Source organism: Ambystoma mexicanum, chromosome 7q, assembly GCF_040938575.1.
Source record: "Ambystoma mexicanum isolate Mex_15411 chromosome 7q, UKY_AmexF1_1, whole genome shotgun sequence".
Classification (NCBI taxonomy): domain Eukaryota; kingdom Metazoa; phylum Chordata; class Amphibia; order Caudata; family Ambystomatidae; genus Ambystoma; species Ambystoma mexicanum.
The window spans coordinates 844,081,191-844,102,525 of NC_090941.1; the positions used below are offsets into that span (position 1 = coordinate 844,081,191).

Genomic DNA, 21,335 nt, shown 5'->3' on the forward strand with positions numbered 1-21,335 from the left:
CTGAGCAAGGATCCACCTATTAACATTCCTTCTCAGATCACGTATTATCCTCGTACCCAGGACGAGGCAACAGGAGGAAGGGTTCCAGAGCCAATAACAAAGGCTCAATAGATTCATACACTAACACCCCTGCTAAGACCCTGGATCCTGCTGAACTACCATGCAATGATGAACAGCCATCCGCCTTTAACTCCACCAGTGCAAAAGTAAGACCACCTCCTTGCGGCCATGCAAAACGGCTTCATGGCAGTGAACATGAAACTAGACAATATTGTGTCAACCATTCGCTCCCTGAAGGCCAATCTACAAAAGGAGGGCGCTCGTATTACAGCGGCGGAGACAAGGATTGGAGAAACAGAGGCCAAAGTTAATAAACACGACTCAGATATAGCGCATTTGCAACAGGAATTCAGCAAGATCCGTAATAAATGTGAAGACTTGGAATCACGCTCCCGACGCAATAACATCTGCACCATCGTTATTCCAGAAGCGGCCTGTAAGGGCCCGATGGAACACTTAGTTGAAAACGTATTGAAATCGATATTCGACTCATCTAAATTCTCCCAGCATTTCCTGGTGTAGAGGGCGAATAGTGTCCTCGCTCCCGTCCCAAAGCCAGGGGCACCACCCCCGAACCACCCTTGCCAAACTTCTCAACTATCGAGACAGGGACCTCATTTTGCGTATGGCCAGGCCAGAGAAAAATGAACTTTGCGATATGAATCCTCGGACATCCATATATATCCTGAATTATCCGCCAGCGTTCAGGCAAAACATAAATGGTACGACTGTCAAAAAGCTGATGCGCATGAGGCAGGTTCTATATGCTCTACTATATCCAGTAAAATTGCGCATCCAACGTGGTGGGCGTGCGCATTTCTTCGAGAACCCATTGGAAGCAATAGCCTACATCGAATCCACCATTCCTATACCGCTACCAAGGTGGGATTGGGGTGGTGAGGGCGGCTCCCCACTGCAAAACTACGAGCCGCATAACATGGATAATGATGGATTATTGCACAATGTGCTGTGCCGACCCCTCTATTAAATATGGGTACAAAACAATGTCACAAATACAGGCGGGCCACAACAGTGCGGCCATCGACAAAGTACTGCTCCCTGCTCATGCTGCCCCCTAGTGGGTGTCAAAGTATGTTTGGAGTTTTATAGGTTCCATCGTCAAGTTGGGGGGTGATGATGTGGGTGGGGAAGGGTCAAGTTTGGGATGGATGACACAAGTAAAGGGTTCCATGTGTTAAAATCGTGGCAAAAATTGCTGTTTACACAAACATTGCGGCAAAAAGGCTGTGGTTTTGCAGCCACAATCCATGTAATGGATGCGGGGGACACCCCCTGCCACCCCAGGACTCATTATACCATTTAAGGGCTGCAGGGGACAACCCAGCACCCCTTAAATGGTATAATTGGGTACACCTTTACCAGGTCAAAATACAGCATTTTTTCTGCAATTTTTTGTACAGACTACTTTTTTGCTGTGATTTTATTACTGCATACCCAAGTAAAGTATGGAAGTATTGCATTTCTGTCCTAGACTATCTGTGGCCTAAATCACCATATCAAATTGTGCAAGGTGGTGGCATACATTAACCGTCTGGCCACAAGGGTGGTGATGCTACAGGAGACGCATGCCCAAGGGGTACTCAACAAAGTGTTCTATGCTGCCTGGGGGCCACAACAGGGATATACAAACTACTCATCGTAATTCTGAGGAGTAATGACACTGATACAAAGCTCCATCCCTTTCCAAGAACCAGACGCTGCACTGACCCACAAGGGAGACATGTTATTCTTTTGGGCGATTTGGCTGGAGTGGCCACATCCTTGGTTAACACATTCAGTCCTAACGTTGATGACCCTGAGTTTTATGCACAAATGTTGGATATCCTACTAGGAGAAGCCTGAGAGCGTATTATTTGGGGTGGCGACTTCAACCTAATCCTAGATTGCGTAGTTGTTCGGTCTAGGCCCACTCAACACAAATTAACAAATGCAGGACACACTGCTTTGAATATAATGCAACATTTAGATAAAGTGGATGTATGCAGAGACCGCAACCCTGGGGTATAGGAATACACATCCTACTCCTCTGTCCACGACACCCATTCCAGGATCGATTAGTGGCTGATTTCGACCAGTCTGATGTCACGGGTAAAAGAGTGCAAGATCCTTCCCCCGAACAATTTCGGACCACTCCCCCATATCCGTGTCGATACAATGGGATTGGCTCGCCCCACACCCCCCATGGCGCATGCCTCCAGTATGCCTATCAGACCTGGTATTTTTTATAGACGCTACACAATGGGATAGCCGATATCTTTCATTGAAATGAGGTACTGTGCAGCTCCACTACACAGTCTGGGAAGCTTTCAAAGCCTAGTTTAGAGGGGAGGTGATAGTTCCTCTGCTGCTCTGAAGGATACTAGACAGGAGCTGAACAGGGTGGAATCCGACCTTAGAAAGCTTGAAAACAAGTATGGCAGCATGGAAGATCTGGGCTCTACTGGGTCTCATCAAGGGCAACCTCTTTAAAATCAGGGAACTTGCAGATTTTGAGGTCCGATTGTTGCATTTCCCCCTCCAAGCGCGACGATACGGCGAGGCAGATAGACCATGCCGACTTCTTGCAAATGCGATAAGAACCGAGAAGGGAGTGCAGCATATCACAGGGCTTAGGGGATCTTCTGGAACTATACTTGTGTCCACTGGTGTAATAAATGGGGAATTGCATAGGTTTTACAAATCTTTATACTCAAAATCCGATTGCTGCTCTGCCGAACAGCTGGAGAACTATTTGGACGAAATACAACTCTCTGTGCTGCCATTAGAGGCACAGCTAACACTGAACCTGCCACTGACTCCTGAGGAGATCACTGATGCCATCTCATCATTTCCATCTCGTAAGGCACCAGGCCCAGATGGCCTGAGGATCGAATTCTACAAGGAGTTCCGTGGCACCCTTGTTCCCAACCTGATGAGACTATGGGAGGAGTCGCTCCATCTTTGTCAGTTGCCCCCCCCCCTCGCTCTCTGAAGCAGTAATTACGGTACTGCTAAACCAAAAAGACCTGCTGCAGAAATGGGTTCCTATAGGCCACTCTCCCTCATCAATTTGGACACAAAAATGTTTGCCAAATTATTTTCCACCGGTCTCCTCACATACATGTTGCAGTTGGTCCACCCTGCAGACTGTACATAGCTGGTCCGCCACATATTAGCTCTTTCTATGCCGAAGACACGTTACTGTATATACGAAACCCAGCAGTGAATCTGGCGCGCTTCTTGAGGAGGTACAGAGGTTTTCCACGCAGGTTATGGCATTACCGAATCCAAATCTGAGCTGTTCCCGCTGACAGACATATTCATTGCTCCGGCAGACCTGTATGGGTTCAGTTGGGTCCCGGTTGAATTTAAATATCTAGGCATTGTGGTCTCCCATGAGCACCCCTCCCTACTGGCTGTAAATCATGAGAAATATTTACAGGCACTAGCAGACAAATTGGGCTTCTGGACAGACTTCCTATCCTTATATGGTAGACTTTCGCTATTAAAAAACTATTGTGGTCCCCAAGTTATTGTATTACTTCACTAACATTCTGGTCTGGCCTGGCCACTCGTTCTTCGGTACGTTGAGATCCCTGGCCATTGGTTTTATTTGGGGCACTGGAACCCCGCGGATGAGATGGGAGGATATGACCAGGCCGTTTGAACAGGGGGGGGGCCTACAAGACCTAGACTTTGAATTATACTACGAGGTGCTGCCGGCACAATTCGCTGGTTACTGGTATCCTTCTCAAGAGCGGCCAATACACACCACCCTTGAGAAGTACAGCACCTTCCCTTCAAGCTTAAGCAATGGCATTCTCGCTAACCAACATTCAGATACATGCACATTTGACCCGATCCACACAACTGTGAATGCATGGGCTCGAATATTCAAGAGACTAGGCGCTCCCCCCCCCTACCGCAGTGCGCTTCCACTATGGAACTACCCCAGCTCGCCCCTACACAGGATAGGGACATTCAGAAGGGGGTGGGACCCTGATGGTACAATGACTCTACATGACCTTTTTCCAGATGCCTCCTTTGTGTTACATGCAGACTTTATCGACAAACTGGGTAATAATCCAATTAAATCACTGCAATACTACAGAATGCGAGCGGCGTCCAGAAGCTGCTGGTCGTCGTTCCCAGTTGGGCCCAGTGAATGTGAAACCTTGAGGACTGTGGTTGCTGGTGGGAACCCCAGAGGGTTGGTGTCCAGGCTATACAGAGCGTGTCAAGCTACTCTGATATCGCCACCAAATGCCAGGACAAGGTGGGAATCGGATCTCAACAGGCCAATAGATGCTCAATGGCTCTGCTGGTGCTGACTAACCAAGGAGGTATCACTTAACGCCAGATATAGGCTTATACAATACAAGAAACTAAACTGCCTACATTATACCCCTGCACAAATCGCCAGGTGCAGACCCGCGGCTACCGCCAGGTGCAACAAGTGTTACGCGGCCGTGGCCAACTCTTATCATATGTCTTGTGATTGCCCTTGGGTGGCACAGTTCTGGAAAATGGTTGCCAACAGCCTTAATGAGTTCACCGAGATTCCCCACACACTGTCACCCCTCAAATACCTGTTTGGTGACATTGGCAAGGTGTCTGTGAAAATATGGCATTTGTTTAACTTAGGATGTACGATTGCCAATGAATGCATACTGACCCATTGGAAATTGAAGGTTGCCCCGGACATTAAAATGTGGCTTAAAGAATTAATGTATGCCAACAAGAGGGAGTAGGAATACATGTCCCTGGTGCGACTCCCAGCTGCAGGCCAAAGGACATTTGGAAACTATTTCGAGAATATTTGCAGAAACTGAGAGCAAACCTGTAATCGCTATGTAATAGAAAGCTTGATATTTTCCAGACCGACCTAACACTGCTTGTCTGTATGTCTATCATTATACTCAAGTTTGGTGGAAATAAACTGTACTGCATATGTGTTTCTGGGGATGTATGTCTTTCACTGCACTAAATAAAGTTTTTCAAAAATATATATCTATTGTAAAGTTAATCCAGCTGTTCGGGCCATTATATTATCTATTCTTTTTAAGCAAGTAGTGGATACCTCCATCTTTCCTCTACTGCATATATTGTACCGATTTATAAGCAGGGTTCTCATTCAGAACCTACTAACTACCGGCCTATAGCCATACTGGATGCAGACAGCAAGGTGTTTGCAACGCTACTGTTGGGGCATCTTGAAAGCTGGGAAAAAAGAAAACAGGAAGGCATCAAAAAATGGCAGACCGGTTTCAGGAGACATCTGGGAACATAAATAAATGGCTGTAACTTAAAAAGGTGTGCAAAATCTAGCAGTCTTAAAAGTATGATTGTCTTTTTGGCGACAATCGACCTATTGGCGGCATTTGATGCAGTTGATAGGGGTCTATTGTGGACCAAGTTGAAAAACTTTGGGAATTCCTTCTGGCCTTTTACGCTTGATCGTTGGTCTCATGACCATTCTAATATCCAAGTTAGGTTGAAACACGATGGGGCCCTCTCCCGTAAAATCTCTACCTTTACAGGTGTCAGGTAGGGTTGAATATTGGCACCCTGTCGTTTTAATTTATACATGTCGGATATAGGCGATCATTTAGAACCGGATTCCTTTGCTTATTAGCACTCTGTAGTATACAGATAATTAAAGCTGCTGTAGCACAGATTATACAACAAATGTCTACAACCAGCTCACCTTGACAGATCGATGGCTCCAAATGGGAGGACCAATGCAGCTGGGAAGGCTCCCCTGCGAGAGCCCTGGCCTCTCCACCCAGGGTAAAGTGACCCAGGGGAGTGGGCAGGACTCCTAGGGAAACCCTCTAAGGGAAGAAAACCCTGGACGAGTTCCACTCGTACGGATCGGGAAGAAGTTTGAAGAGTAAGCGTCTCCGAAGGCAGAACCAGGATGTCACTCGGGAGGCTTCTTCTAGGCACACGGAAGAGGAAGAAAATAGAAGAAGGTTAGAGTAGAGATCAAGGAGAAAGAAGAGAATGGGAAACACAAAGTAATCCTCTCACCAACGAAGGAACGAAGTTAGAGGAATAATGTTCAGAACTGGAGATCTGAGGAGTTGTGAAGCTTCGGGAGACTCTGGAAGGAAAGCAGCAAGTAAGAATCCTAATCGAAAGGAAGGGGAGCCCTCACGAAACTGAACTTACTCTAATGGAACTCTGGCAGGAACAGGAATCAAATAGGTCTGCCAAAGATGGCAGACTGAGAAAGGAGGCGGGAGAATGCCGCAGGGTGAATCTGAATAGGGGATGAAAAACAGGGTTAGAAGGAACGGTAAGCACAAGAGGAATTAACTAGCAGAAGTGAGAAGGAGGTCTCAGAGGTGAACTCGCGGAGCGCCAAAGGCAGAAGCGACGCGAAGCATTGTCCGCTTCGATTCCGGATAAAGGATCACGCGAGCAGTTGGCCGTACGTCAAATGAACGTGAAACAGCTGGACCGCTACACGCAGAATGGGGAGAATCACGGGCATCCATCTTGGAACTGTTCGTAAGTAGAGTGTCGCACAAGCGGGACCGTGCCCATAAAGACCACTTGCGGCGATGTGTAACAGTATGCCCCCTCCTCCGGGAGGGCGCCCCGGGTTTACCCGGATGAAGTAAAAAGAAACGCCGCACCAGACGAGGTGCATGAACCCCAGAAGCCGGCTCCCAAGTTCTTTCCGCAGGCGAATAACCCTTCCAGTCGATCAGAAAATGCAACCGACCACGTCGGAAGCGTGAGTCACAGATAGCCGCCACTTCAAAATCGGGACCACTGTCCGTGAGCACCGGAGGCGGTAGAGAACCCCCATTTCGGTGAAAGCAATCCCGCACCACCGGTTTGATCTGAGACAGGTGGAAAACCGGGTGGATCCGAGACCAGGAAGCCGGTAAAGAAAAATTGACAGCAGCCGAACCTATCTTTGATAGAACTTGAAATGGTCCAAAGTACTTGGGAGACAGTTTAGATGGAACCAAATGACGAGGAAGGAATCTGGAAGCCAACCAAACCAAATCACCGACGGTAAGTTCCATAATGTCACGACGGTGCAGATCAGCACTCCTTTTTGCTCGATCCTGAGCCTTCTGTAAAGACTGCTTAGCCAGTTTCTGTCCTTCGTGGATGTCAGCAATTAGTGAATCAACACCCGGGCAGCCAGAATCAGAAGGTGACACATTCGGAGCAAAGGACGGATGATAGCCATAGCAACAAAAAAAAAAGGGCTGGTCTGGAGTGCCGAATGCTTGGCATTATTGTATGCAAATTCTGCAAACGGAAGCAGTTCTACCCAGTTATCCTGTGCTGCTGAAATAAAGCATCGTAGGTATCCTTCGAGGGTTTGATTTAACCGCTCGGTTTGACCGTTAGTTTGAGGATGGTATCCGGAAGAGAGGGCACGTTTGATGCCCAGAATGCGACAAACATTTTGCCAAAAGAGAGAGGTGTACTGGGGTCCTCTATCCGATACTATGGTATCTGGCAAACCATGGCGAGAAAAGATATCAGAGAGGAAGACCTTCGCCATGAAAGGTGCACTGGGTAGTTTTCGTAAAGGAGTAAAGTGTGCCAACTTGGTGAAGTAATCGATATAAAATCGGTTGAAATGATTTGCCAAGGCCTGTCTGGAATGGGCATTCTTGCTAATAATCCCAACGGTGGTGATCGAGGAATCTTGGCATGAGCACATATTTTGCAGGCTGCAACGTAGTCCCGGACGTCAGATCTTATGGATGGCCACCAGAAATGTCGTTGTATGAGTTCCAAGGTGGAGAGGACGCCCCGATGTCCTGCAGCTCATGAGTCATGGCAGATCTTTAACACCTCCAGTTGTAAGGAAGGGATGGGAATCAGTACTTGAGCACCATGAAAATAATATTCGGTTTCCTTGGTTAAATGATGGGTAGTTGCAAGTCCTTCACAAAACGCTCTGTTAAGGTTGGTGGCTGTTCGTACTTCTTGAAGGAAAATCGGTCAAAACTGCAACGAATCGAGCATTGGAAAACATCTTTTCAGAGCAGAAAGAGGAAGTTGGAGAATCTTTACGGGATAAGGCATCCGCTCTCAAATTGTGTTTGCCAGGCCAGTAAATAAACTCAATCCGAAAGGGCAAAAAGAAATAAGCCCATCGGGCCTGCCTATTATTTGTGTATTTGTGGTATAAGCGTTCTGAAGGACTTTGAGGTTTTGGTGATCCGTGCGCACCCTAACTGGAAAAGGAGATCCCAAAAGTAAATGTCTCCATTCCTCGAAGGCGCATTTGATAGCCATCAGTTCCTTCTCGAGAACAGAATAGTTTAACTCGGCAGAATTGAAAGTCTTGGATAAGTATGCTACAGGTCTTTCATCCCCCTGTTCTGATAGCTGTAATAGAACGGCTCCCAAAGCATTCTGAGAGGCATCCGTTTCCACAATGAATTGTTTGGATTGGTCAGGGGTGATCAAAACGGTTTCGGAAGTAAACATTTTCTTCAACCTGTCAAATGCCTTCTGAGCCGATTCATTCCAGGAAAATGGGACACCTTTCTTGAGAAGTCGAGTCAAGGAAAGTATGATTTCAGAGAAGCAAGGAACACATTTCCGATAGAAATTAGCGAATCCTAAAAACCTCTGGATGTCTTTTATCCCAGCAGGAACGGGCCAGTCGACTACAGCTGAAACCTTTTTTGGATCCATGGAAATTCCCTGGGAGGATAACACAAACCCTAGATGGGTTACTTGTTTCTGGTGAAATTCACACTTGGAGGCTTTACAGTAAAGACGGTTTGATTTCAAGCGTTCTAGTACAGTATTCACATTATAAATGTGATATTCCTGGTTGTTGGAATAAACAAAGATATCATCAAGATAGATGATAACAAACCGGAACAGTATGTCAGCAAATAGATGGTCCATGAACCTCTGGAAGATCGCTGGAGCATTTACCAAGCCAAATGGCATGACATTGTATTCAAAATGACCAAAAGGAGTACGAAAGGCGGTCTTCCATTCATCTCCGGGCGCGATACGTATGAGATGGTACGCACCACGAAGATCCAACTTTGTATACCAAGAAGCCCCTCGAACTGCTTCCATGATGTCCGTAATGCGGCATGGGATACTTGTCGGCTGTGGTTATTTTGTTGAGTCCTTTGTAATCAATACATGGACGGAGCTCATCCGAGTCCTTCTTGGGAATAAAGAATAATGATGCTCCCGCTGGTGACACAGATTCAGTAATTAGACCATTCCGTAAATGGGTTTGTAGATAGTCTTTCAGTACTAACTTTTCACGTTGAGAAAGAACGTACATACGACCAAAAGGGATGGGTTGATCAGGAAGTAAATCAATGTGACAATCATCCCTTCTATGAGGAGGCAGAATAGGAAATTCGGGGTTTTCAAATCCGATCGGTATAGCATGTGACAGTCAGGAATCTCGAGTTGGCTTATGGAGGATACAGTGGATTTGAGTGTCTCTTCGAAAGGTATGCGGATCCCCACGGACTCTTGAGAAAGACAATGATGGACACAATACTCCGACCCTAGAAAAAGGGTTCCAGCTGAGCAATTTATGAACGGGTTGTGGAGTCTCAACCAGGAGAGCCCTAGAATGATAGGGTAATGGGCCGTCCTAATGACATCAAAGACTAGGGTTTCCATATGACTTGCCAGCATGCAAGTGAGCGGAATGGTCTGTTCTTGGGACCAGAACTTAGAGGACTACCATCCACTCCCTGAATGGGAGTGACAATCGTTTTTGGCACCTGAGCGATTCCGTGTTTCTTTGCCCAATCCACATCCACAAAATTTCCAGCCGCTCCGCAGTCAATCAAAGCAGGGATTCCTGGTATGATGTTTTCTGATAATATAACAAAGAGACTACCACCATGGACTGGTGTGTTGGAGAATTATCAAGAGACATACTTGTCTGACATGGGGAAGAATACTTCTGTACACTTACCGGTCTTCCCCTAACGGTGAGGCTTTGAAGTTTCCCGACTTCGGGTTCGGAGAGCGGCGTGGAGGAACCAAGTGGCAATCTTTCAAAACATGAGAGGATGATCCGCAGTACATGCACAGCTTTAAAGTCCTTCTCCTCTCCTTTTCAGTAGCCAAAATCGGTCCTCGAACGGTCCTGATTTGCATGGGTTCTTCGGTCTGAGTCAGATCCTTTTTGGTTATAGGGGTAAACTCTAACTGAGGTCGTGTTCCTTTGCTCTTTTTTCTCTCGTATGTCCGTTCATGCATACGGTAATCAATTTGCAGGATTAAAGTGATCATATCTGCTAAATTATCAGGGCGAGGGACCTTAGAGACCTCATGCTTGAGTTCATCCGTTAGGCCTCTCCGAAAAAGCTTGAGAAGGCCTTCATCTGACCAGCCCAGTTCAGAGGACAGTTGTTTGAATTGAGTAATGTACCAAAGTAATTCTCTGCTTCCTTGTTTTAGATCGAGCAGCCGTTCTTGCGTGGCAACCGAAATTTCCTTCCTACCGAACATGGTTTTGAGGCTATTGGTGAAGGCAGAGTAGGAGTCAAGGATTACGTTGTTGGAGGTAACTAACGGGGTAGCCCATGCTAAAGCAGGCCCAGAAAGATGTGAAATAACATAGCCCACTTTATCTTTATCGGTAGGGAAAAGGCGAGATTTGAAAGTGAATTGGATAGTGCAGCTGTCGAGGAATTCTTTTAAATTGTAAGGATCACCATCGTACATAACAGAATGTAATGACGATGGGGGGGGGGGGAAATGTCAGAAAAGGCTCTAGCTACTTGATGCCGTAGTTGCGCATTGTCCTGTTTTAGGGATTGCATCTCTAAGGACATGGCCTGCATAGCCGCCATTAGCTGCTGCATTTGTTGCTCCATTTGGGACATCGGCTGTCAATATCTTTGGCGTCGCTTACTATTAGCACTCTGTAGTATACAGATAATTAAAGCTGCTGTAGCACAGATTATACAACAAATGTCTACAACCAGCTCACCTTGACAGATCGATGGCTCCAAATGGGAGGACCAATGCAGCTGGGAAGGCTCCCCTGGGAGACCACTGGCCTCTCCACCCAGGGTAAAGTGACCCAGGGGAGAGGGCAGGACTCCCAGGGAAACCCTCTAAGGGAAGAAAACCCTGGACGAGTTCCACTCGTACGGATCGGGAAGAAGTTTGAAGAGTAAGCGTCTCCGAAGGCAGAACCAGGATGTCACTCGGGAGGCTTCTTCTAGGTACACGGAAGAGGAAGAAAATAGAAGGTTAGAGTAGAGATCAAGGAGAAAGAAGAGAATGGGAAACAGAAAGTAATCCTCTCACCAACAAAGGAACGAAGTTAGAGGAATAATGTTCAGAACTGGAGATCGGAGGAGTTGTGAAGCTTCGGGAGACTCTGGAAGGAAAGCAGCAAGTAAGAATCCTAATCGAAAGGAAGGGGAGCCCTCACAGAACTGAACTTACTCTAATGGAAGTCTGGCAGGAAAGGGAATCAAATAGGTCTGCCAGAGATGGCAGACTGAGAAAGAGGCGGGAGAATGCTGCAGGGTGAATCTGAATAGGGGATGAAAAACAGGGTTAGAAGGAACAGTAAAGCACAAGAGGAATTAACTAGCAGAAGTGAGAAGGAGGTCTCGGAAGCGAACTCACGGAGCGCCAAAGGCAGAAACGACGCGAAGCACTGTCCGCTTCAATTCCGAATAAAGGATCATGTGAGTGGTTGGCCGTACGTCAAATGAACGTGCAACAACTGGACCGCTACAAGCAGAATGGGAAGAATCTCGGGCATCCATCTTGGACCTGTTCGCAAGTAGAGTGCCGCACAAGCGGGACCGTGCCCATAAAAGACCACTTGCGGCGATGTGTAACATTGCTGCTCCTAAACTGCTAAATCTCAAACCAATATGGATGGCATATGTGGATGACTTTTTAATCTTTGATCGTGCACAAATCGGCCTGCAGTGTTTGATTGAGGCATTTGATAATTAAGCCTGCTCCAACTCTTTGAAAATAAATTCAGCCAAAACTAAGATAATGCATTGAACGAGGAAGAAAATGTAACAGTTTCAATGGCGAATTGGCTCTGAGATACTGGAGAGGGTTGGTAGTTTTATTTATCTTGGATTTCTGATCCTATCGAAACCACACAAGAGACAGATCAGAGTTTGGATGAAAAGTTGGGCAACTACCCTATCTAATCAGTTCAGCAGAGTTGATGCCCAATACAGAAAATTCTCAATAATTCCAATCCTTAAATTTTATGAAGGAACAATAGTTCCATACATATATGGAATCCAAGTACAACTGTTGTGAATTTTAGACATTTTACCATTGTTGGAAGGACTGATTTGGAGGAGAGTTTTAATGATTCCCAGATATCCCAATGGAAGCAATACAATATGAGCTCAATATATATTCTCTTACCAGTAGAGCTCATTGGAAATTTCTATCATTTTATCATAACATTCTTAACCCTTTGAAAGATTCCTTATTTTACGATTTGAAAATAATTTCACAATTCAAATGACAATTTTGCAAGCACATTTTCCAGCTTTTGTTCAATATTGCTCAGGACTGTTGATATGTCTGAACAAGATCTAGTTGATAATCCTGAAAAGATTAAGCGGCTGCTATTTCAATTTGATTGGACTAACACTATGGAAAGGTTTCATGCGTATGATTCAGAGTCATTTATGTCTGGAGCATAAGCATGTTGGTGTTCCGACTCCATACCTTTCCATCTATACTGATAGACAGATTAGGTGTCTATTTTTAAGATTTTGATGGAATCTGTTTTATAAAAACGAAATGTTGGTTAGATATGGTTGTGTACTGCCAGATTCAGCCAATTATAGATTTTGTAATGAGCATGGAAAAATCAGACGCCTTGAAGCATTTATTGGGTTTATGTCATGCACTTTGACTTTTTTCAGGAATTGTCAGCATCTCTATACTCTGTGCGAACGGGAAATCTTTTATATATGACTATCTTGCAGGACGTGCAACTTCAATTGGGTTGGCGGTTGTTGGGTTTTCAGAATCTTTGCAGCTGGGACCGCCAGATTATAGTGAGAGAGTGAGATTTTCTCAGTGTGTTGATGTACAAGCCATTGGCTGGACTACATTTACCAGAGTACATTGTGATGCATGTTTAAATAAAGAAAGTGTTGTTCTTGTTGCGTCAAACGAGTGAGTTGCATCTAGTCTAAGCCCTTGCTACCACACAAAGCGAGTACCTGGTGTTTATTTCCTGTTCTACAAATATTTGACAAGATTAGTCCACACATTATTAGACAGAGTGAACTCAACGATAGATGAATGAGTTAAGGGCCGGCTACTGAGATTGTCGATTCCTCCTTTCATTAATTTGCAGGTGGATAAAATGGAGTACTAACTTTTACTAGGTAGTGATACTTGCACCGTACATATAAAATACCTGTGCATAAATAAACATGCTTTATAAATGGCTTATTAGTATTACAAACTATCAAAAGGGGTGCACCTTTGTTCATCCCTAGCGGTGCACTCTACAAGTTGCTACTTTATGCTGTTGGGATCTGCCATTTTGTTGTCAAGGTGGTGTTCAGGCGTGCACAGGCCCATGGGGAAATATTAGTTTTGGACTATATTTAGCTCGGTTTCCTTGTCTTCATGCTCTTCAAAGTAGCACCATTCACTATATTAAACGCTTTAAAAGATGTAGTCTTGGGGCGAAGACAAATGCGGGATCCAATCTGCGCATCCCCTAATCTCTGTGGGGCTTGACTCACTGGTCTGATCAAAAGTGTACATGCTTAAAAGCGAGCAAAGTCAAATGCTATTTCAAGTACATAGACGTACTTTCGACTGGATGTTCCTCCAACGTATTCCACATGGTGGACATTACATGTCAAAGATGTGGAATACGTTGGAGGACCCAATCCATTCGAAATAATGTGAATGTTCTATTTTGGTTTCAGTCGCTGAACAGTTATGTAGAATGATATTCTGACAACAATATGGTGCTTCCACATGCAAGACTGTTACCACAAAAGGTCTGCTGATGGAGTTTACTCTATAGTCAAAATGTATCAAGCAAGGACCAAATCGCTCCTTTGTGTTGTAGTATCCTTACCTAAAAACAAAGCCAACATATTTGGCATTTGTGTGAGCGTGGGATCGACATTGCCAGGTGCAGTGTCTGTCTCCTGTGCGTCTGCGTGGGTGTTTAGTTGAGTGCTTGAGGTGTGGAACGTATGGTGCGTGTGAGAATGTGGGTGATGTGTGAGAGAGGCAGTTGGAGGTAACACAGGGTCGTTGGATCTCTTAAATAAAAAAGGAGTTTAACTTACCATTCAGTGGCTCTGGCATTAATATTAATAGTTGCAACACTTTGCGATGAGCCTATCAACAACCGACAAAAGACCCATGCAGTGTGCAGGCTGAGAAACGGCATCTGGCATCAGCTCCCACCGGGGTAATTCCCATTTTATCGGCAGGCATCAGATCTTCTTTTACAGGTAGGCCAAGAGCGGCAAGGGTTGATTGCAAAAGTAAACGTGGCCCCAGCATTGTACAAAAAGACATTTTCTGAGCACGCGCTTGCAAGCCACAACGGCAGCAGCTGACTATGGGGCTATAGTAAAGCACGCTAGAACCTCATACAAAGTGCCACCATTTTGAATGGGCAAGTCTGCACTACTCGTGGTGCTCTTCTTGGTCGCAGTACTAAAAAAATAAAAGAAAAAAACACAAAAAATAAAATAATAATAAATAAAGAAAGGACTGGCCTGCATTGATACTGCTTTGCTTGTGGTACTTTGCATATTCACTATCCAAGAAGGTTACTTCGTACAAAAAGGTTTTCATTTTTTTTTTCTTACCCTCATTGGTTTTCTCCTTTTCATCTGCACCGAATGAATTGAGAGACAACACAAACCGACATCAACATGCAAGGTAAAACAGTACATCTGCCAGAATGTTTTCTGCCAAATCCTGGTCGCCAGATTATATTGTGGCCAGAATAGAAAGAATTTTGGACAAATTACCATGAAGACTGTTGAACAAGTGGAACTAACTCCGCAGAAAAGGAAATTACTATTGTTGCATGCGTTGGGGCCAGTGGGTCAAGGCAAGTACAGAGAGTTGCCAGCATTGTCTGGTGATCTTGATGAACATGAACAGGCTTTGAGACAGTTAGATAAATATTATATCCCAGAAATTAATGTTGCCATCAACAGGTATCATTTCTATCATAGGTCTTAGAGAGGATACAACAGTGGAGGAGTTGTATTGGCTCTCAAGAAACTGGCTCACATGTGTCAGTTTGGTGCAGGTATCACCTTAGATGAGCTGATCAAGGATCAAATCATCATCCACACCAAGGACCCCCTGGTTCGGGATTGGTTGTGGATGGTAGGCAATCCTTCACTATCTGCAGCTATGGCCATAGCTAAAAGAGTCGAACACACCCGTCTTTGTTCAAAGGAGATCAAGAACAAGAAAATTGAGGTTCTACAAGCACAAACAAAAAGTCAAGCGGAGAAAGAGTCCGATGAGCAACCTCTTGTAAGTGTGGTCAGGAAGTAGAAGGTCATGAAGCTGTGTCGAACGAAAAATACCTGAAATCAAAAAATCAACAGATCAAGATTGCAAGCAATTCAAAAGAGGAATGAAGAAAGCTATGTTAAAAAATGAAAGCAAAGATAAAGACAGATGCTTCAGGTGTGGTAAAGTAAGTCATTATTCTAATAGGAAAAAGTGTCTTGCCATTAACCAGACATGTACAATATGCAGGATGAAGGGACGTATTGCTGTGGTCTGTAGAAATAAAAAGAAAGTGTCCTTGGTACAAGATGACACAGACTCAGAAGAGTACCACGTGGTGGCGGTACATGAACCAGCCAATGGAGAATTAAAAGGCCCCAGATGTGACAGTGATCGAGAATTGGAAGTCGTCAGTGATGGTGGATAGCTGCTCTCCCTAGACCATTATAAAAGCTGGGACATGGGGAAAAAAAAAAAAGGATTGAGAGCCAAAGTTAAACCGACCTGACAAAGAATCCAGGAGGGTTCAAAGTTTCATATCACAGGTTGGATCAAGAGCATAGTACAATGTAAGGACTGTTGAGTGGAATTAAAAGTTGTCATAGCAAACAAAGGTGTGAATGTTCTGGGCTGGAAAGATCAGGCAGCGTTAAGGATCCTTGCGAGGACGAGCCTGTTAGTGGTGAGGAGCAGTCAACGAAGTGTGGAAAAACATGCTGATGACGCGTTTCATCAGGAGTTAGGACTACTAAAAGATTATGCTCATAAAATCATATTAAAGCCTGGAGCAGTTCCAGTTCTGCATGCCAAGGCAAGATGGATTGCTTTTACATTAGTTGGAAGCGTGGAGCAAGAGCTGAAGAGGCTTGAGAATGAAATGATCATCATCCCAATGGGTGAGCCCCATTGTTGTCGCTGTCAAAAATAATGGAAAGTTAAGGATCTGCGGGTATCCAAGAAACTTAAACAAGGACATTTTTGTATACCAATACGCACAGAATGTTGAATTGCATTCAGGGGGCATATCTCTTCACTACATTAGACTTGTGAAACAAATACCATCAAAATCAACCTCATTGAGGATTGCAGAAATGTAACAGCATTTATCACGCCTTTCGGCATGAACCGCTATAGAAGGATGCCATTTAGGCTAGCATCTGCTGCTGCATTGTTTCAGAGGGTCATTGGGTCTCTTAAATAAAAAGAGTTTAACTTAACCGTTCAGTAGCTTCGGCATTGATGTTAATAGTTGCACCACCAGGCACTACCATAATTGTACTACCTAGCCGTAAGATGGCAACAGTTGAAAAATAGTGCAATTACCTGGGCACATAATAGCAGTGCCTGGCGTATGCCCATTCAATGCCTATAGACAATACACACTGGTTTGCTCTGTAAGAACTCGCTCTTAAGAGTACAATAGTTCAAGGAACAGATCTAAATAAAGTAGCTGAAGGCACACTTGGTTAAGAATGTTTATTACAGCAGTACCACATTTTACAGCTCGAAATAAGCAATTAACTCTCAGCAGACTGCTTTGAAATAAAACTGGCATGCCAAAGTTTGAGGTTATTGCTTGATAAAAGATAGCTCAAAGAGAGATTCTAAGAGGATGTGTTTTGGGCGGGGAGGGGCACGTACTGGGCAGAAATGGCAACAGGAATTAGTATTGCCATGGGCAGTCAATGGTTGTATATGAATTGTTCGAATGACAATTGACCTTTGCACAATTGACCGAATTGTAACAATTGTTACATATATGTTCGAACAATTTGGGTAATACCCAGTCAATGGGTGGGTAAATAACGAGAAAACACCTGCAGGGCTGGACTGGGGCATACAATGGTCTTAGGCTCCAATGAAAAAGTAGCCCACAGTTGCAAATGGCAATTCAATCCTTTTGTGACAGACTGTGTGTAGTACCCAAGGGGGACGTTTTCGATCAAATGTGATGCAAATAGTGCCTTTTAAATCATATTTATTCAGTAACACTGGTCCAAACTACTAGCTTCATGGTGAAGTAACTTATCAAACAGGCCGACATGGCCACAAAAGTGGCCCACTTTGACCCAAAAAAACTGGCCCACACTAGTATTTTTTTGTTTCGGGCATTTCCATATAGCCTTATAGGGCAGTCCGAGCCTCAACACCTGCAAGCTGTGCATCTTCCTCTCGTGCCATCTCCCCCCTAGCTGTTCTCCCATGAAATAGTGCAGGCATATAAGTGGCACTACAGCCAAAACTGAAAACGGACATAAATAGCGAATGAGACAAATGGAGCATTGCGAAAGCAGTTATAGACACGCAGAGTGAGATGAATAGAAATAGGTCAGGGAGCACCGGCAGGCCCATGGCGAAAGAGCAAGTTTTAGAACATGTGGATGCTAAGATGCAGCCCATTTGAACTCTAGATTAGTTTGTACCTGCACTCTCTCCCCCGTTTAAAGTGCTGCTGGACAAGCAAACCTGGATGCATTTATTTCGATTGCCAGTAGGACAAATCTTTCTTGATATTTAAGTTAACCATTTTGTGTATTGGCTAGAAACAAATTTCCAGTGGCCTTAATTGCATCAGGCAAGAGAGACGAGGTGCAAGGAGTATAGCGATTTGCGGAGTATCACACAATAGGTTCTAGCAGGTCGAGATTAGAACTCTGGTCCCCTTGGACAATGGCCACCAAAACATTATCACTAGACCACATATATTTCTAATTATAGTTCTAAGTAGAGGCAAGCTGCCCTGCAAGAACTACTGGAAGTCTGCCAACAGGTCGGTAGGTATAAAAAGCCAGTAGGGCTGGGGTAATGCCAGTCAAATGTGACCAAGGTGTGACCAACTGCACCCGAGCACAAGCTGACTTTCCATGTTCTCCAATCCGGCTCTCATAAAAGAGCGAGTGCTAGTTGAACATACCAAAGCACATATGCGATGTGGGATTTTATAGATTAGGCTTCACATTCTGCCATTTGGGATTCATATAGGGCTAGCATTCACCACATGACTGTTTTACAAGACAATACAACCAAGGAGGAGTTACATTAATACACCAATTAAGTTATGTACTTTTTTGTAAGCAGTTCTGGATGTAAAATGGAGCAGTTTTATTTCCATCCATGAATTTTCTTATCACATTGATATACAAGCATGCCCCCCTTTGTAAGCCCTCTCACTAAGCCGGATAAAGAAATTGAGAAACAAAGAGGAAATTTAGAGTGCAAAAAGTTTGCACAACAATGCAAACAGTGGGTAGGAGCCATATTTAGAACAAAGATTCTTAGAGAAAGGCTGTATGTTTATCTCAGCCTAAAACAACCATCGGAACGTTTCTGAGAATAGTATGCATTAGCTGGGTTTTTAGTTTGGGATATTAGGAGGTGCTTAAGGGCAATCTAGAAGCCAAAGCTATTGTATTGGAGTGCAGAAAAGATGGAGAGGAGATCTGGGCAGGTACACACAGCTCTTGGGTACTGTTTGGTATTGACTGCCAATTACCATGCTAATCCCTATGGCCATTTCCCTGCACAACGTGGCTCCTCCCCGCTCAAAGCACATCCTCCTGGGATCTTTTGGTGCTAAATATATCGAGTAGTAACATCAAACGTTGTGTTGTAAAGATCTACGAGTGCTGTTTCTAAACAGTCTTAACCAAGTGTGCTTTCTGCCACTTGACGTAGAAGCACTGAAGTACTGTTAAAAACTAAAATTGGCAAAGCCAACCATTTTTGGATGGTGTATAAGTAGTCGATAGGCATAGGCAGTTGCCAGGCTCTGCCATTATAGGCCCAGGTAATAATAATTAAGTTGGATTGTACTGGCTCATTTTGATGGTTTTATATTTATAAATATTATAGGTAGGATTTTAGCATTCATAATTTGTAAATGTGAAAGGCTTTAATAACTAACGCACTAAATAAAATTAAAATAATTAAATTATATGCCCAGGTGCTCACCCCATTTTGCAGCTGTTGCTTTCTTATGGTCAGGCAGTACCATTATAGAAATACATGGGAAATGCCTACCTCATTAAAATAAAATGAGGTTGATAATTCGGTTTCAGAAAGAGAGTTCTGCTAATCAGGTCCCACCCCATCATAAATGCTCCATTCTACAATTCTAGTGCTATAACCACTCTCCTGATAACTGCAGCCCTGGTTCGGCAGTGGCATACAGCTGGTTGAAAAGGTCACATGTGCATCCCTTGTAATTGGTTATTTATAACACGCTTAATACCCAGCGGTTTCTAAGCGTGGTCCCGGGGATCAAACCTGTGTTGCTCCGTGCCATCTTGTTTCCCCTGAGCTATCCTCCCAGGACAGCTGCAAGAACACAAAGTCCTTGCAGGCAGAGGCGTAATTTTAACTATCAGCACATTTGATCTAAATTCTGATAATTGTATGCCTTTGTCAGTCTGGTGCCATGTAAATCTTTCAATATAAGCCATGCGTAGGTGTGGCATGGTGACTGATGAGATAAGAGCACACAATTATACAGAAATTTTATATCACACAATGTCCCCTATGTCAGCAAGGCCAGTTTTGACAGGAATGATGTGAATTGGTGTGCGGTTGCACTGTCTCCACTATTGCCACATGCATCAATAGCCAGAATCCTGTCCCTTTGATTCTCCTGCATGCAGGGTAACATCTTCAACCAGGGAATAGGAATCTCCCCAAGCAGGCTCCTGGGAGACGATCTTTCAAAGGCATTACGGACACAAAGTCAGCCTCACACCAATGTGATGATCACTCTAGTTACATTAAAGCCAGCAGGCATGGAGTTAGTTTAGCCAGAGAGCGAAGATAGGCCTGGAGAGAGGGTCCACCATCTTGGTTTCTGTTAAGGGCCTCTGTGTTCCTGTCCCCTCCATTTCCTATGGGCAAAGTACTCTGGGTGCGAGGTCACAAGGCACAGGCACTTGTTACAACAGGACTATGACCAGGTTTGCTTTGGACCAATCCCCTGTGGCATTTTGTCTTTTAAAAAGGAGAGGGGTATTTCCCCCCCATTCTTTGATTATCTCTGGACTCCAAGAAGAAGAATTCTTCTGAACCTCTGTTGGAGATGAGATGCAGGCTATCCCAGAGTCCTGTGCCAGGGAAGTGAAGACAGAAAGCTTCCACGGCAGAGGCAGGCCCTGTCCCCCAACCATTCCCAGGAACAATAGTGGTTATTTCTGTTGGACCTTAAGCCTGGTGTCTGCATTGGCTCCAAGACCCATTTAATTGAGGTAAAGGACCTCCCCATAGGTGACTGCCAACTCCCTGGAGCGGGATTGTAGAACAGAAAGACTAACCTTGCCCTTGTGCCCTCAGATTCGCACTCCCAGCAACTGCAGAACTGAGGCGATACCTGTATCTCCAAACTGTCTTGACGTTGGTTTGGGCAACTTCGACGTCACCCAAGCTGCTGCATGGGAACGTCCAACTGACTCTGCATCGCTAAATTCGCTTGATGCAGCACTCTGCTAACTCCACATCAGAGACCTGGTGAGTCTTCTAGGGTTCCCAAAAGCTGCAGCAGTACCCCAATGACGTGTCAAGACAGCCCAGTCCGCTCCCCACCAGCCAGTCTTCACTTATCTGCACCAGAGGCCACCAAGTCTTTCAATGACGATGACTCAACATTGCCTACCATCCCCAATATCTTTGACCTGCAAGCCATTGCTGAAAAAGCACTGCATCACTGGACCAAACACTGCCGATCTTTGACTTAACACAGGCCCAGCGCCGAAAGAAAATACTCACAATTGGATGCCTAAATGCCTGGCTCAACGCTT

At 44.8% G+C, this 21,335-nt stretch overlaps 1 protein-coding gene across 1 annotated transcript in view; it reads right to left on the reverse strand.

Annotated features, from left to right (window-relative positions):
* The window catches only part of ANKRD49 (ankyrin repeat domain 49), a 46,605-nt gene that overhangs the window by 15,257 nt on the left and 10,013 nt on the right, over window positions 1-21,335 (reverse strand). The window lies entirely within an intron of this gene.